The following is a 15,827-nucleotide window of genomic DNA, read 5'->3' on the forward strand; positions in this document are numbered from 1 at the left end:
TCAAACCTGCAGCTTTGACTTTTCTGAAAAATTATTGTTATTGCTATTGAATAAGCGCTGCCAGAGTTGGAGCTGTTCGTTGCAGTATTACAGTATAAAAGCTGAAACTTTTGGAGTTTACTGCATTGTACGATAGATGGATTAGATTGTATCTGAATGAGAGAACGTTGCTCGATATTCATTTTTCGACGCGAAAATTGCTAATTTTTTTATCTTCATATGATAGCTGTACATCGTAATCTGCTAACCAGTTTGTTCGTTTTATTTGATTGAGATATATGGGTTTTTTCTTTGAAAATCCTCTTAACACATTCGATACGATTAATTGGTTTCTCATAGGAACAGAACGGATTTACGTTGACAAAGTAATGACGAAATATTTGACTACAATTGCTTCCAATTTTCTACAGTTCATATAAAAAACAGCAATATATTTATTTATATATTTGCGTACAAATCTAAAATTGTCAATGAATCCTCGCATGTTTGAGTTTTGCCGGAATCGCACATGTTCCATGGTGAATAATATATTGTAATCGGCACAAGTCGACAGCTCAAAAAGGAGCTCGCAGGCTAAATGAAAGCTCGTCAGCAACAGAGAACAGGTGCGCAGTGTTTGCAATCCGCAAAGGTGCTCGCAGCCGGCGCGCAAGCACACGAGCATATTTCGGGTGCGGATTGTCCGACGGAGCGGGTCGCGTTGCCGTTGCCCGCGCTACAAAGGCCCACCTACAAAGCGAACGGAACACGCGCGTGCGATGACAAGTGTCGGCCTCGTGGCGATAAGCGCTCGCAAGCTCTGTACATGCCGCCGGGGGTGGGGGGGTGTCGCGCGAAAAGAAGAATAGCGCGGCAAGGAGAGCGGAAAAGAAGCTCGCGCGAGCGCACGAGCCGGCGCGAATCAGAGAGGGAGGAGATCGTACCGGCGCCGCGAGCGCGCGCGAGTTACTCAGTCGCGCGGCCGCTCTCCTACTGCTCGCAACACGCGTGCACTCCTCTCCCTCTCGCGCCGCTCGTTGCCCGCTGGACGTACGCGTTTGCCAGCGGAAAGCTCGCCACCGTTGTGCGTGATCTTTGCACGCGTCGCCCTGTGCGTGTGTCTCCTAGGCAACGGAACAACCGCTTGGACCGCTTGGAACGGACGCCACGACCTCGGACCCGTTTCATTGGCGATGGCTGACGAGTATGACCATTTGCTTTCTTTCACGCTAGTCCTTGCGACGGTTAAGTGCGTTAAGCCTCGAGTCGGCTAATCGAGTTCCGTAGGTGCGGGGCTAATTTATCGCCGTCACTTCGAGCGCGCGACGGCTTATCTTCGTAATGGGATTCAGCGGCTACCGCTCAAACCTTATCGCGAACTCTTAGCCTTCTTCCTTGCTCGATGATGATTTTTCATACGGACTGCTGTACCCACTACTGGAATTCTCATTCTCGGCGACACCAAGATTTACGCGCGTCCGCGATCGTGATCACGCGCAATTGGCGAGCGAATCATCCGCGCACGTTAGAAATGTCGCGATCGGATGACTGAGCGCAAAATTGACGCTCGCCGAGAGATCTGTCGCTAATGAGGCTGCCGATCCCTGATAATTAAGGCAACGCCATCAAAGTCATCCCTTTCTCATGCTTTCTCTCTCTCTCTCTCTCTCTCGCTCTCTATTCATTTGATACATCCCTACTCTTTTTTTACCATCGCTCAGGGACCTCGGACGAATCTTGATTTTCCAGCACTTCAATTATACGCAAGCGCGAGTCAACGCGCAATCCTTTTAAGCAAGTTCGCAAGTCAGCTAACGCGGTTTTTGCTAGTACCTGGATTACTATTCGTAAACATAAAAAAGACTTCGATGTGTTCGTATACATGTTGCTCGCGGGGCCTCAATGATGGTTCAACTAACACCATGACGTATGTGGGTTCATATGGATTCCGAGGTAAAAGATAAGGTCTTTAAAAGATTGGCTTACTCTAGCAAAAGGTTAAATTAACGAGAAGAAAGAAAGAAGCGAGAGATTTGATTAGCATTGCTTTAGCGAGTATCACTATTTGACGACGAGGGGGGAGGGGGAATATCGAACAACCAAAGTAGCAATATCTTGGCGAAGTGCTAGTATGAAAGCGTATACACTTTCACAGAGGCTGTTTGTTTATGACGGAATAAAAAGTTTTTCTAACTCAATAACTTTTCACAAGGGTGAGGGGAATTGTGAGGCTCTATAAAACGTTTCCTATCTCTCTCTCTCTCTCTCTCTCTCTCTCTCTCTCTCTCTCTCTCTCTCACTACCAAATACAGTCGAAACTTCTCCCCTTCAATTAATTAAAATTACCAAAGTTTCAAAAGCTAACTACTCGCTCGTTCTCGAAAAAAAAAGAAAAGGACTTTATCGCAAGCACATTGCAATTGAACGATAACGATGCCGTCGGAAATGCCTATTCTGTCCATTTATCTCGTATCTTCTTTTCAATTTGAACTTCGCCCTTTTTCCAATGCACTACTGCGCTCGGCAGAAGAAATCTTGGAATTGAAAAATTTTACCTATGAATAGATTGAAAATAGCCTTCTTACATGGAGCAGATATTTTTTTCATGAGGTATATATAAGAACTTGCTTTTTTTTTTCAACACGTAACTTATTTGTTCATAATAAATTTTATAAGATCTAGTTTCAAGAGGATATATCGAGGTTTCAATGAAAATCTTTTGGAAGTATTATAAAGTTCTTTTACAATTTTTTTCAAAACATTTTTTTCTTTAAAAAAAATCTTTCTAAAATCAAATTGAACGGAACAGAATTTTGAATTGAGAAAAAAAAATTGATCCTTTCCGAGTAATAAAATTAAATATGATCAGAGAAATTTATTTTCTATTAAAGATTGAAATGAACGAAACATTATATGTTAATATCTAGTGCAACACCGAAGTTATTGAATAATTACCATTGTGATATCTGATAGTACAAAATATACGAAGTTACAAAAATATATCGACAAGATTAAAAAAAAAGCATAAACCTTAAGAATAGAAGAAAAAGAAGTGTTGTTGATCAAATGGCGGAATAATCCAGGAGAAAGAAACAAAGTTGGAACGCCAGAAACGGATAGCGAAGAAAAGAGAAGGAATGAAAGACAAGGGAAATTGCCGAGTCTCGAGCGATAAAGACGCCCGCGGAGAGAAAGGGGTCTTATTTTGGTAATGTTGGTCTACTCCCTTGTTTCCTCGATGAAATTTATTCAAAATCTCGCTTTTTCACGTCTCGTACTTACCATTTCTCGTCGGGTTCACCATCGCTATTTCCCACGCAGTGCCTCGAAAGAATATATAAAGCCGCGCACAGCCCACGCACTCTGTATTCAAACTTCTCCCGGTATACATCTACGTTTCCAGCAGCCACACTCCCAAAGTGAATTACCATGGCGATATACGCATTTTACATTTACCGCGCAGTCAACATTTTCTTTTAGCACTGCCAATCGTATATTTCTTTCTTTTGTCGCTCGCGAGATGAACGCACGAATTTTATTTTTTTCTCCTTCGAATGTCTTTTCATTGTTTGCCAACGGGCAACTTCTCGTCAAAAAATCCGGAATGACAGGCTACACTTGAAATTCTAGTTTTTTTTTTTTTTTATTTTTTGTTTTTATCAATGAAAAATAAAATTTTTTGTGTAGAAATCCGGTACGACAGTTTTGATGGGTTGAGATAAAAATTTTGACAGACAATACTTATTCCTTCTCAATCAGTATACGTCAGTTGCCAAATATTCAATTTGTATTTTAATTCTGATTTTCGAATGCACAAATTCATTTTACGTCGATAAAATTGTATGCAAATTCAATAAAAATATGGTATTTTTATTTACAGCAGTGTCTCGATATATAGAATTTTATTTTTGTTTGTCTCTCTTCGAAAACATATTTTCTTCACACTAATTTTCACTTCTACATTCAGTTCCCCAGTTCACTTCCCATAGGAAAACTCTACTCTCTCTCATTCTCTCTCTCTCTCTCTTTAATAAACGTAGTATACAACTTATGTACAAGGTAGTGAAAGCAAATTTTTTAAAAAGTTTTTTTCACATCCACTTTATACTGTAAGTAGCTCGCAAAGTCACTATACATTCGCGGTGAAACAAAATTATTAGAGGTGCAAACAAGCATGCCGGAGAAGCATCTAGGGCTTTCTTCAAAATGAGAAATCATAAGTCAGTCAGTTTCTTTTCCTTATTTACCAAAGGTGAAGTCATGCGCGCGTGAAGTCCGTAACGCGGATATAAGAATATTCAAGTTTTTCTTGGGTTCGGGATGAAAAAGTTCTCGTCTCGCCGCATTTGTTTTTCACTTAGCCGTCCCCAGGTTTCCGCGCGCGGTTTCCACTCCGCGCCTCCTCTTTAGTCAAGCGCAAAAAGAAAAAAAGTTCGGTCGGCAAGTTCGATGGAGCCGCGCGTGCTTAAAATAGATAAACAGAGGAGAATAATAAGCACGCTCATGGCCGAGATAAACGATAGATATTTGTAATAGATTAGCCGCCTGTTCCTACCTTGCTCGAGTATATTGTAACGTGTGAGATGAACGCGCGTTAAAAAATACGGGAAAAATAACAACTGAGCGTTGATAATTTTTTAGATCGGGTCGATGTAGCAGCAGCCAAAACGGTGAATCCAAAAAAAAAATGCCCGACTAAAACAAGTTGTCGCTTGACTGGCGCGGCGATGGAGGAGAGGAGAAGGGCTCGATCGACGCGCGTTGTTTGCTCAGCAAACTTCGAGAAAGCTTGGTGACAATTAGTTTCTTGAAACGTTAACAATGTTAGTTCAATCTGGTCTACGAATTTCATTACCAGCAGCAAGTGTTGAAAGCTCTTGATTAAGTTGAATATACTCCGACAATGTCGCTCGCTGACTGAGCATTCAGTCCATATTAATTACCTATGGATATCAATTAGTTCGATATTTGACGTTCTTGAAAATTGTTCTAATTTGACATTCGATAATCTCACAGTCGTTTGGATTATATAATAAAAGCTCTTGTAAATCATAACTCAGTTGATGTTATTATTTGATTGAGCTTATATACTGACATTTTTAAGTATTACAATTCATATTTAACAAATATGTCACTGATTATTGTGAAGCCTGCGTAGGAGATATTTACGTCACCTATTTTTTGGACATTGTTCATGAAAAATAAATAAATCGATAATCATCATTCAACTAGGCAACCAGAAATTCAATAGCTAAGCTGGCATAAAAAAATGAAACTTGTAAGCTTAAAATTATATATATATATATATATATATATATATCGGATATATCGATAGGTAACGTTATCTCTATTCAACTAACGAACGCATAACAAAAACAAATTCAACATGCAGCACAAAAAACGGCCATCTCTCAGATTCTGTCAAAGCCAAATAACAAGTAACCCGGAAAGCCAAGCAGAACGCAGAACGAGGAGAAAAAGGAATTTTCGAGTATGCACTGGTCTTCCCTGTGCCCTCCCCTAAAAAGCAAAATGATGGCGAGCGCGTCCCCTGTTAACGCGAAACAAAGGTCTGTGCCTCTCTCAATAGGCCACAAACGGCAGCATCCGCCGATAAATCTTGGAGCGAACGCGATTACAATCAGCGCTAGACCTCGGACAGAGAAGAGTGCGTTTCAGCTGATGAGCGGCGCGGCGAGCTAAAAGTCGCGCGCTCGTCTAATTAGATACCGGATTGCTCTGGCGCGTTGAGCTTTAGAACGCGCGCGCATGAGGCGATAAAAATACGGCGAGGGCCGCGCGCGCTTCGATTGGCTGCTGCTCGTAAAAGCGAACGCGCCCGCGTAAAAGGTCGCAGCGCGAGCAAAAGAAAAGGAAACGACAAACGACGTATCGCCTGACTGTCCAAAACGATATCGTCTGCCTGGCTAATAATACGGCAGGTAGTGCGAAACTGACGGCTTTTATTAGATGCTTCGCTAGAGTGCTTGGATTGTCCGGCGACGCGGCGAGGACCTGTTAGAATAGCTCGATTATTCGAGGCTCGCGCTTTTCCACATTTCTCTCAATACTTGCGCACCGCTGAATTGCGCAATGATGAATTCTACTCCGGCTTACGTGCCTAATATTGCGCTAGAAAATGCTAAGTAGAACGAGTCGAGTTAGGTCGGGCGCCAGTGACATCTGCAAGTTTTTTCATAATCCTTTTACTCTAACAGCTTTAAATTTTATTTACTCAGAACTCGTTTTCTTAGTTGTAAAAATGTGTGTTTGCTGTTTTCATTTATTTAGCGAAATGGCGAATAACCATAAATAATTACAGTGGAAATATTTGTGAACAAAACTTTTTCAAAGATCGCGTAGTTTCGATCTCTTTATTAGCTGAATTTTCATTGGGAACGTACTAATTGTTTAAGCAAGAAAGCTCGGAATACTTGGATAACTTAAGTATTCAAACGATGCTATCAAATAAGTTCATTGATTTATCATTTCGGAAACGAAAGGAAAATTCTAATATTATAAAATTCCAAAACTGGAATTAATTTTTTATTTATAATAGGCAGTTCACATTGTTTAAAATAAAAAGAAATTCCGGCAACAAAGACAACAAATACCTGATGTAAAAGTAATCGAGTAACGTAAACACCTAAGAAAAAGCTATTTCGACGCTTTCCAATCACAAAGTTAATTCCGATATCCAAGCAACGAATGTTTCTTCTCTATCTAGCATCGTCTGAGAGCGTATAAGAAAAGCGCGTGCACCGACCTCGAAAACAAAGGAAAGAGGATTCGATCGAAAACTGCGAGATAAAAGAGGTACGGGAATCGACAGAGAGCAAAAGGTTGTCGCACGAGGGTCAGGCCGAGGAATCTTGAGCGCAATGCGACACATATTTGCGTATATAGCGTCCATGTATTTTGAAGTGTGCGCCCTGAAAGCCCTTCGCTTTGGCGCATTTCCAGTGCGTGCCGGGCAGCAACATCCCAAGACCCGCGCGTGTGTCGTCTTCTAATCGAACTTCACCGTCGCCGACGTCGTGGCTGACGAACACTTTGGCCCGAGGCTTGCACACATAGAACTCAAACCCCATGTATGATGATGCGCCTGTGTGTACATGCGCACGTTAAAGGTCGACATACGTCACACTTTGAGGCTTAGCCGCTTCGCGTGTGCGGCACGCTGGGTCTTCCGTTCAAGCGCTGCATTTTTCAGCAGCCGCGCCCACCTCATAAAAAAAAAACTGATAAAAAATTCGTTCATTTTTCTTCCTTCCTCGTTTGACGTTGGGTTATTAGTTGATCAATCCGTGAATCATCGACTACTACATTTCGTGAATAAGTTTATCAACGCGATTGATATTTAACGAAGTATACAACGGCGATAAAAAGTAATTGTTACATCTGCATAGTATTTTTATGACACTGTCGTCAGCAATTTTGAATAATTGAAGATATACAGGCGCACCATTGAACCTTATCCAGAGAATACTCTCGTGGTACAGAATCGCAAACGAGACAAACGTAGCGATATCTGCTCGACTGAAATGTCCTTATATATATTCATACTCTTGAGGGATTTGAATACGATGCGCGAGATACACACACACACACACACACACACACACACCATATGATTGCAACGCGCGCACGAGTTCAAATCCAATTTGAACTTGATAAAACATCCTCTTTGCTATCGACTGACGAATCGTATATGGGGCCGGCAAAGCAAATTTCAATGCCATTCTCGCAGTTGGCGCGGGAGCACGGAAAAGTGGAAGAAAGAGAGACGACCGCGGGCTTTTGGATAACAGCGTCGTGCGAACAGTGGCGAAGGGCTTTAATCTTCGCATCGAGGCAACGTAACGTCAGAGGCGCTCGGATCAACCTAATTTCGCCACAGTATCAGTCTCTCTCTCTCTCTCTCTCTCTCTCTCTCTCTCTCTCTCTCGTAACTTTGGAGCATAGCAGCGCCGGGGCGGGCGGGCAACTTTGGCATGGAAATATAACGCGCAAATCGACGAGCTTCAAAGCTGCAGCCCCGACGGCATCGCGGATATAATGCAGCTCGCTCTCGCCTTTGACGTGCCCGCGCAAAAAGCGCTGCGGCTCGGCGAGCGCAAAATTCAGCGATCGTCGCGCGGCTGGATTATCGTCATCGAAATTTCGCTTGCAAATTAAAAAATTCCAGCTTCAGAGACCGCGAACGGGCGCGAGGCTTGTAAGTCCTTTATTATGACGCTGGCGAAGAACCCCCCGACAAGTTATTTGCGAGCCAAGTCAGGCGCGAGGATAAAGCCGTCTTGCCCGCGCCACTCGCTGCCAAAGCTCCCCGAGTTGATTGAAAAATTACTGCAATCTTCGCTGGATACTGCTCTCTCGCCGTTATTAGCCATTCTGCTGGATTTTTTGTTGTTGTTGTTTCATTTGACGTTGTGCCAATCAGTTGTGAAGTGAAGCCAAGTCTGCAATCTGCCTGTAAATGTAACAAACAAATGCGTTTTGTCGTCATCGGAAATATATCTATTCAAATTAATTTTTTTTTTCATTCCGCGAGCAGCACGTTAACTTAATGACGAACGGGCGAGATAAAAGATGAAATAAATGGAAAAGTCAGTTTTTTAATTTAAGTAAACTAGGTACAAATTGACTGTGTAAAATTATGTTGTAAAGAACACAGCAAAGCTGAGTTGTTGCTATCTGAACGCTTAGCGAGAATCTGTTTTCAGTCTGTCGCAGCAGACTCGACGCTGGATAGCTAGGAGCTTACAATATTTGGAAAAACTAATTTCCATTGATTAAAAAAAATAGGAAGGGTAGGTAGGAAATAGACAATTTGTAGAGGTACGCGTGGGAAAAGGTAGCCGTCAGTTAAGTGGTGCCAAAAATAGCGAGGGACTTGTACGGATCTTTTTTTATTAGGGGGCCATAAATAATCGGAGCTCGAAATAGGCTTGTAGATCATAAACGCATAAAATGAACGAATGAGCAAGATACGCTGCACACACGAATCTCTAAACTGCGTAGATAAATTAGAGCTCATAAAAGAAATTGTCTTTTGTAGCCGAGGAAATTTTCTTTTTCGCATATTTGATTTCGAAGTCGTGGAAGAACAGAATGTATCGGTTCGATGTACACTCTTTCTTACACTTTATTTAACGCTTATTCTCTTTTTTGTCTTTACGTGAAAACCGAAGCACGCGTTTTCCATACTATCAACGACGCGCATAATAAGCAGGTCTCTAACGTTACGGGAGTAGCTCCTCGGAGATCGAAAAACTTTTTACGTCCAGCCACGTCCTCGCGAAGAGATTACGCATCGATCTTTATGCGTGTGCATGGCCTCGCGGAGCCGCTAAGTGTCCATACGCGTACGCGCGCCCACACAGTGAGACGATTCGTATCGCAAAGTATGAGTCAAAAGTCAGTCTCGAAAAGAATTGACCATCGGATTCAGTGCGGTGCCCAAAGGTGGGGCAAAAATGACAAGTTGACACCGCGCGGCTAACGTGCCCCGCGAGCTATTTTCCTGCCACCGAAAGAACAATTAATCCAGGCGAGAGGAATCTCTCGCTGTATTGACCGCCTGGAGGGCAGTGCAGCCACCTTTTTCATTTCAAGGCCGTACGCGTCGATATTTGTGTTTATTACAAGCAGAGACGGTCCTCTGTCATTTCCCGACTCTAATGGCTCGTCTGCGCGCGCGACACGTGAAAGTGCGCGATGCCCATTGTCGCTGCTCGAGTTTAACACGCCCTCGAAGCCGGTATTACCGCGTATATATCTATCTACTCTCTGCAAGAGTTAACTGTGGCGACGAATCGCGTTTCAATTCCAACTCCCTCTCTGTCACTCGCTTGCTCTTCGAGTGCGATGTACTTTCGTTGGATTAACAGCTCGCCCGCCGATTGGTCCAAGCGAATTTATGTATCATTTGAAAGCTAGAATATCTCTTTACTCGGCGCGGATCGGTTTTTCATTTTAGTGCGTGATGCTTCAGACTTTGCAAGTAAGGTGGCTCTTTGTCATTTAAAAATACCGTTTTTCAACTACAATTGGTATAACGCTTCCACGTATCTCTATTCGGATTTATGTGGAAACTTTTATGTCGCGTACTATAATTCATTTATTGGCAAGGGATGATAAATAAATAATAATACTCAGCATCGCTATTCATCTTGAATAGTTTTTCGGCGTGTATCGAGTGAGAAATTTTATATAAGCAGCTGCGAGTGCCACGGTGCAGGAGCTCAATCAAGTAAGCCGATAGAAAGAAAAGACGGAAAAGTGAAAAACAACGGAGTAGATGATTCCGACATCGGGCTAAACTACACCTTCTCTCGAGCGTAATCGCGCCGAGTATCTTCGTACTTAATGGAGAAGAAAAAAAACTTCGCCGTGCGAGCGATCAGAACTTTTTCCTTTCTTTTCCTTCGAAAAGAAAATAAAAAAAGAGCATAAAGAAAACGAAAAGTCTCCTCGATGTACGCGACGTCTGGGCGTGCGTAATTCTGAAGCAATGGAGAGATAATGTATTCGTGGCCGTGCTCAAGCTTCAAGAAGCGCGCTCTTGGTAATTGACCGCAGCTGCTGCCAGCAGCCCAGGTATATAGGAACAGAAGCGGAGAGAGAGAGAGAGAGAGAGAGAGACGAAAAAAAAGCAGATAGATATACGCCTCGTCGTCGGTGCCTCGGGCTTTTCTTTTTCCAGTACGCGCGGCCTACGGACCAAACACACGCAAAACTGGCACGCCATACTCTCTCGCTCTCTCTGATATCGAGCGTCCCTACTTGCTTTTTCTCTTTATTTTGAAAACCCTCCTATCACGTGTAATGGTTTTCGCTGCGAGTAAGTATTGACGCGCGCGTTGGAACACGGTAAAAAAAGAAATGCCTTGCCGCTATTCTTTACGGTAATTGTCGGCCGATAAGCTATCGAAATGTCAGTGGCTGAAGCATACGCGTAAGCTGCCCCCCTTCTATCGGTATTTTTTCGTGCCTTTCAATTTTCTGATTATTTTTTCTTTTGTGCGTGCGCGTGCTTTTTTTCTTTTTATTTCTCCCGATTTCGGGATACGCACACCTGCGTAAAATGCCAATCGCATCGATAATATTTGTTCTTTGTTTCTCTGGGCTTTCGAATTGAAATTTCGTCGTTATTGTTGCCTCGGTGAATGCTTAATGTATTTAATAAATAACACGTTGACGTTAAAATCCATCATTAAAAAATATATGGGATTTCACAACGCGGCCGAACAATTTAAATCCCATAAGCTAAAAACGAAAAGTCGAATATCTGGAGTTAGTAGGAGCGCAATAAATAAATCCAAAAGAAAAGAAAAAAAATGAACCGGAGAGAAGAGAGAGAGAGAGAGAGAGAGAGAGAGAGGGCGGGGAGAAAAGGCTCTCTCAATCAGCAACGGCAAGAGAAAAGAAAATCCAGCAGAGGGCATGTAATTAGGGCGCAATCTCATTTTCATTCGAGCGGGCCTCCCCTTTTTTAAGCCGATAAGTGGGTAAAAGATACACGCGTAGCTGCAGCAAGCGAAGCACAAGGCCGTCGGCCAGCGCGGCCTGCTGTAGCCCGAATCCCCAAAATACTCTAAATAATTGAAGCACAGCCCGACTCTTCCTCCTCTCTGCCTCTCTTGTCATTTCATTAAACATCATCGCGCTTTATAAAATATTAGCGCGGCTACATGGGACCCTGCCTCCTGTTTTTCCCTACTGACTGCAAAGCCGAAACTCAATTAAAAAGGAAAGCAGGGAGCGAAGCGTCCTTTTTCTTATTGCGCTTCGGGGCCATACGGTGGGAGAAACGGGTCGACGCGTGTAGCACGCAGCGCAGAACAATTGCCAACGTCGAAGAGTGGAGAGAGGAGCTTTGCCGCCTCGGTAAACTAAGTTAATTCTCCCTCGCGCTCTGTTGCGGGGATAATGGCCACTTGGTTCGAGCTTCCGTCGTGTTCCGGGAATTATTTTCGCTTTCCTTGCGCGGAGACTGCAATAATACAGCGGCACCGCAATCGGGGCTTCCTGCATTTTGCAGCGACAGCTCAGCGACTATCTGCAGTGATGTCCATCTGTAACCGGGTTACATTGGGAATCAGATTGCGCGGTTGGACGAAAAGGCGTCGATTCCAGTGCGCACGCGCGCACTAAATAGTCACGCGAGTAAACTTGAAATCCAATTAATTAGTTGTGCGAATCGTACTGTGTATATACGTGGCCTTTCGGTTCAGTTGGCGTCCAAATCAGCAGTTATACCGCGCGCTACATCGAATATTCAATTGCCGCAATGGGCTTTCGTCGAAAAGAAATACATATATACCGCTCGCGTACGCTTCCTTCGCGGTGCGATTGTTGCCCTACAGAATCGATCAAAAACAAATGCGCTGGCTCGATCCATTCGACGGACCGAAGGAAAATCGTTACGGAATAGACGCGCACGAACGAAGGGACAAGAGTCAACGGTTTGTTCGCTTTTGGCGCTCAAATTAAACGTGTATTCCGCGCGGCCGGGGACATAATTGGAGGAGAGAAAGAGAGAGAGAGAGAACGACAATCCGAGGGATAACGGTCGTTACAAGTTTTTATGGTCGGATGCCCGGTGTTTATTAGGCGTGCGCGCGCCTGACAACGCTAAGCTTGTCGTCGTTGAGCAACGCCAAACAACTGCTACTGCACGACTATCTACAGTCTACATTAAAGCTCGCCGAGCTTTTTTTATTTCGAACGCTTTATTGTAAGCTGCCGCCTTTCAGATCTTATTGTCCTCTTCTCAATGATATCGGCAGTGCGTGAAATTAATTACCATATCAATTAGCCGCGTGACGCGTAAATGTGCCGAGAAAAACGGGCAGAGGGGGACTAATTAAACCTCCGCACTTTTATGGATATTTATTCGGAATCGATGCAGCGCTGTTCGCGAATCGACCTGATTTGCTGAATTAAGCGATGCGAAAATGCATAAATATCACGACAATTAAAACCTGTGATATACTGGAATTTCCCTTCGTTTTAATGTAGTTTTGAACGTCACTTGATACTATAAACAGTTCGTTAAAATATTAAATATACCTTGACGACAACTTCCACGAACCGGCTATTTCAGCAAACGAACGTACAAGTACATCTCCCGTTTTACACGAATCACAATATTTGACTAACCACGGTGGATCGCCAGTTTAAAAGCTACTTTGACATGCGACTTTTGCACAGGGAAGGGGAGGGTCGAACAAGCAGAAACGAGTTCTATCGGAGATGCGACGACTACACCGTGAAAGTGCGCGTTACCCTCGCACACATATCCGTTCACCAATTGTAATCCCGAAGAAGTGGCGATGATGTCTCGCAGGACGTAGACAATCGATATCGTCGAACGCGCCAGCGTCTTTCTCTCCCTTTCTCTCTCTCTCTCTCTCTCTCTCTCTCTCTCTCTCTCTCTCTCTCTCTCTCTCTCTCTCTCTCTCTCTCTCTCTCTTGGCGATATCGAGAAAAATAAGCGAAGAAAAAAAGAAGATACTACCCGGCTTGTAAAGAATGTGTGCCTTGCCTGCGTCGTGTGGAATCGATACGAGATGTATATCGTACGGCGGCAGCTCCTGCCGAGAGACATTGAGATGTTCTTTCTTCCGTTTTCGCTATAGAAAAAAAAATGGAGCAGTACGAAAAAAGTCCCTCCAAGGCAATTCCTAACTCTCTCTCTCTCTCCTTCTCTTGGACGCGGCGATATTGATTCCAAAGACCCATTTCGTGTATATAGGCTTCAGATTAAAAATTTCGCTTTTAACCCCAAAAAAGAGCAAAGCATTTATTAAGCTTCAAGTTGTCTATTATTGATGTATCTATCTTGGCAGCACGCGATTGTCTTAAAAGAGCATCGGATCGTCAATTATTTGCCTGAATTCGATCCTCGCCTGTCTGACCTTTATTGCGCTTTTGCGGGTGATTTTCAATGGGTCTATTTTTGCTTTCATTCTCGCATCGCTCCAATGGTCAAATGATTTATGCAAGCCAAGCCGAAACGAGTCCGCTTGGTAGTTTAAATGGTCGCATGTATGTAATTTTGAGCAGTGCTTTTGCACTTCATGATGGTTACTGAAATCACATTTAATCCTTTGATTTTGCTACAAAACTCGTCGATACTGCGAGACGCCCTCGAATTTCCCAGCTGGAAATTTTACGATGTCCCCATTGGAGTATTGGAAAGAACAATCAATACGTCAATTATTTTTGTCATGATTTGAGAAAGAACGAGATGTATAGTAATGTCGGTATTGATATTGACGAGCATTCGCAAACGCACGCGCGATAATAAAATTGGCAATGCCTTCGAATTTGGAGGGGTCTAGTCTAGTCGTATGCCCGTGAGCGGAACACGCGATCGGAAACGACGAGATAAAGTTAAAGAAATAGCTGAGGGACAGTCGTAAAACGGCAAATCGAAATTACACATCGCCGCGAGCTGGTGTAATTGAAATTTCATCCTTCATTGAACTAGTTTCCAGCAGCGAAACAGATAAAGCAAACGCAAGCAAAATTACAGAGGGCAAGTCGAGCCACACTGATAACGGCCACGTAACTTTTTCAATAACTGCACTTTCTCCCTTCCCAAACAGACCTGGCGAGCTCTGAAAAACTCATTCGATTGCGCAATTCTACACAGACAATAAAAGGGAGAGAGAGAGGGAGAGAGAGAGAGAGGAGGAGGAGGAGAGACAGGTTCCAATAATTACACTCTTTTTTACGCTCCATCAAGTGTCGTTAACTAAAACGAAGAGAGAGAGAGAGAGAAAGAGAATTCCGACGATTGGCGGCAAGCCTAGTGAAAACAAATTATTCGCTTATCAGCATAATCTCATCGCGCGGCTGATTTCAATTCGGTTCTCGTGCGCTTTTAACGCTCTTTTCCCCGCCAGCCCCTATCCCCGGAGAGCTGTAGCAGTGTAGGCGCTTGACCGCCGGAACACGCGATTACAGCTGGTACAGGCTCTTGACATTTTTCCAAAAGCTCCCGTGCTCTACTGAACCAATTTCCCGGTCTCGTTTTATTTTTTTTCTTTTTTTTTTTTTTTTCTCTTTCGAGTGACGTGCGGGCGCCGTAAACCCAGTGCGTTCCGAGGAAAGGTTAGGGCGAATTTGCATGCGCGCCGTGCGCAAATTCGAGTCACGCGTTCGTGAGATAAATAAAGGACTTTATTGCACGGCAGACGCTCGCGCCGCCGCCGCCGTGTCTCATCCTGCCAATTACGCCTACGAAAAATTGCGCAAGAGTGGGGATATGTTTGCCGGTACGAAGTCGTAGGACAGGTTGCTTCGAAAGCCGCTTTTCCAATGGAAATGAGGCGGGTACGGGGAGCGCTTCGAGCCAGAAATCCCGTTGATTAGTGTTTTCAGGACGGCTGGTTTGCATCGGTTTTGCACGAAAAACAGATTATATTTTGAATGCATAATTTAGCCGTAACCCAGGCCTGCCGCCAGCCTATTTGCCTTGTGCAGCTTCGCATTGAATCTGCCGCGGTTAATTAATTAACAGTTTACAGGCGAAAGGCGCAAGTTCGCTTATTGTGCTTGTGATAATGGAACTGGATAGATAGAGGAAGCCCAAGTTGGGCTGTATTGAGTTTGGCTGCGCAGTCTTTTTTGGGGCGGTATAGCGAGGCGACGTGTTTGATTTAACAAAGTTATCAGCCGGGGCTCCTTCATCGAATCGCAGACAAGTTTCTCTAAGTATTCCCGGCGAGTAGAGATCTCTGGCGTTGATCGAATGCTCCGCACCAACTATGCGCGAAAGTGAATGCGGAGAGACACGCACCGCTCTACATATAATGCAAATATTTGCAGAACGC

At 43.8% G+C, this 15,827-nt stretch overlaps 1 protein-coding gene across 4 annotated transcripts in view; it reads left to right on the top strand.

The window, feature by feature from the left end:
• The first annotated feature begins 968 nt into the window (after positions 1-968).
• The window catches only part of LOC131668754 (monocarboxylate transporter 10), a 58,385-nt gene continuing 43,526 nt past the window's right edge, over positions 969-15,827 (top strand). For all 4 annotated transcript variants that reach the window (XM_058943170.1, XM_058943173.1, XM_058943172.1 and 1 more), the window contains exon 1: positions 969-1,183. The gene's annotated coding sequence lies outside the window, so the exon portion shown is untranslated. The remainder of the gene's footprint in view (positions 1,184-15,827) is intronic.

Source organism: Phymastichus coffea, unplaced genomic scaffold (genome assembly GCF_024137745.1).
Source record: "Phymastichus coffea isolate CEN01 unplaced genomic scaffold, Cenicafe_Pcof_1.1 PCOF00083, whole genome shotgun sequence".
Taxonomy (NCBI): Eukaryota; Metazoa; Arthropoda; class Insecta; order Hymenoptera; family Eulophidae; genus Phymastichus; species Phymastichus coffea.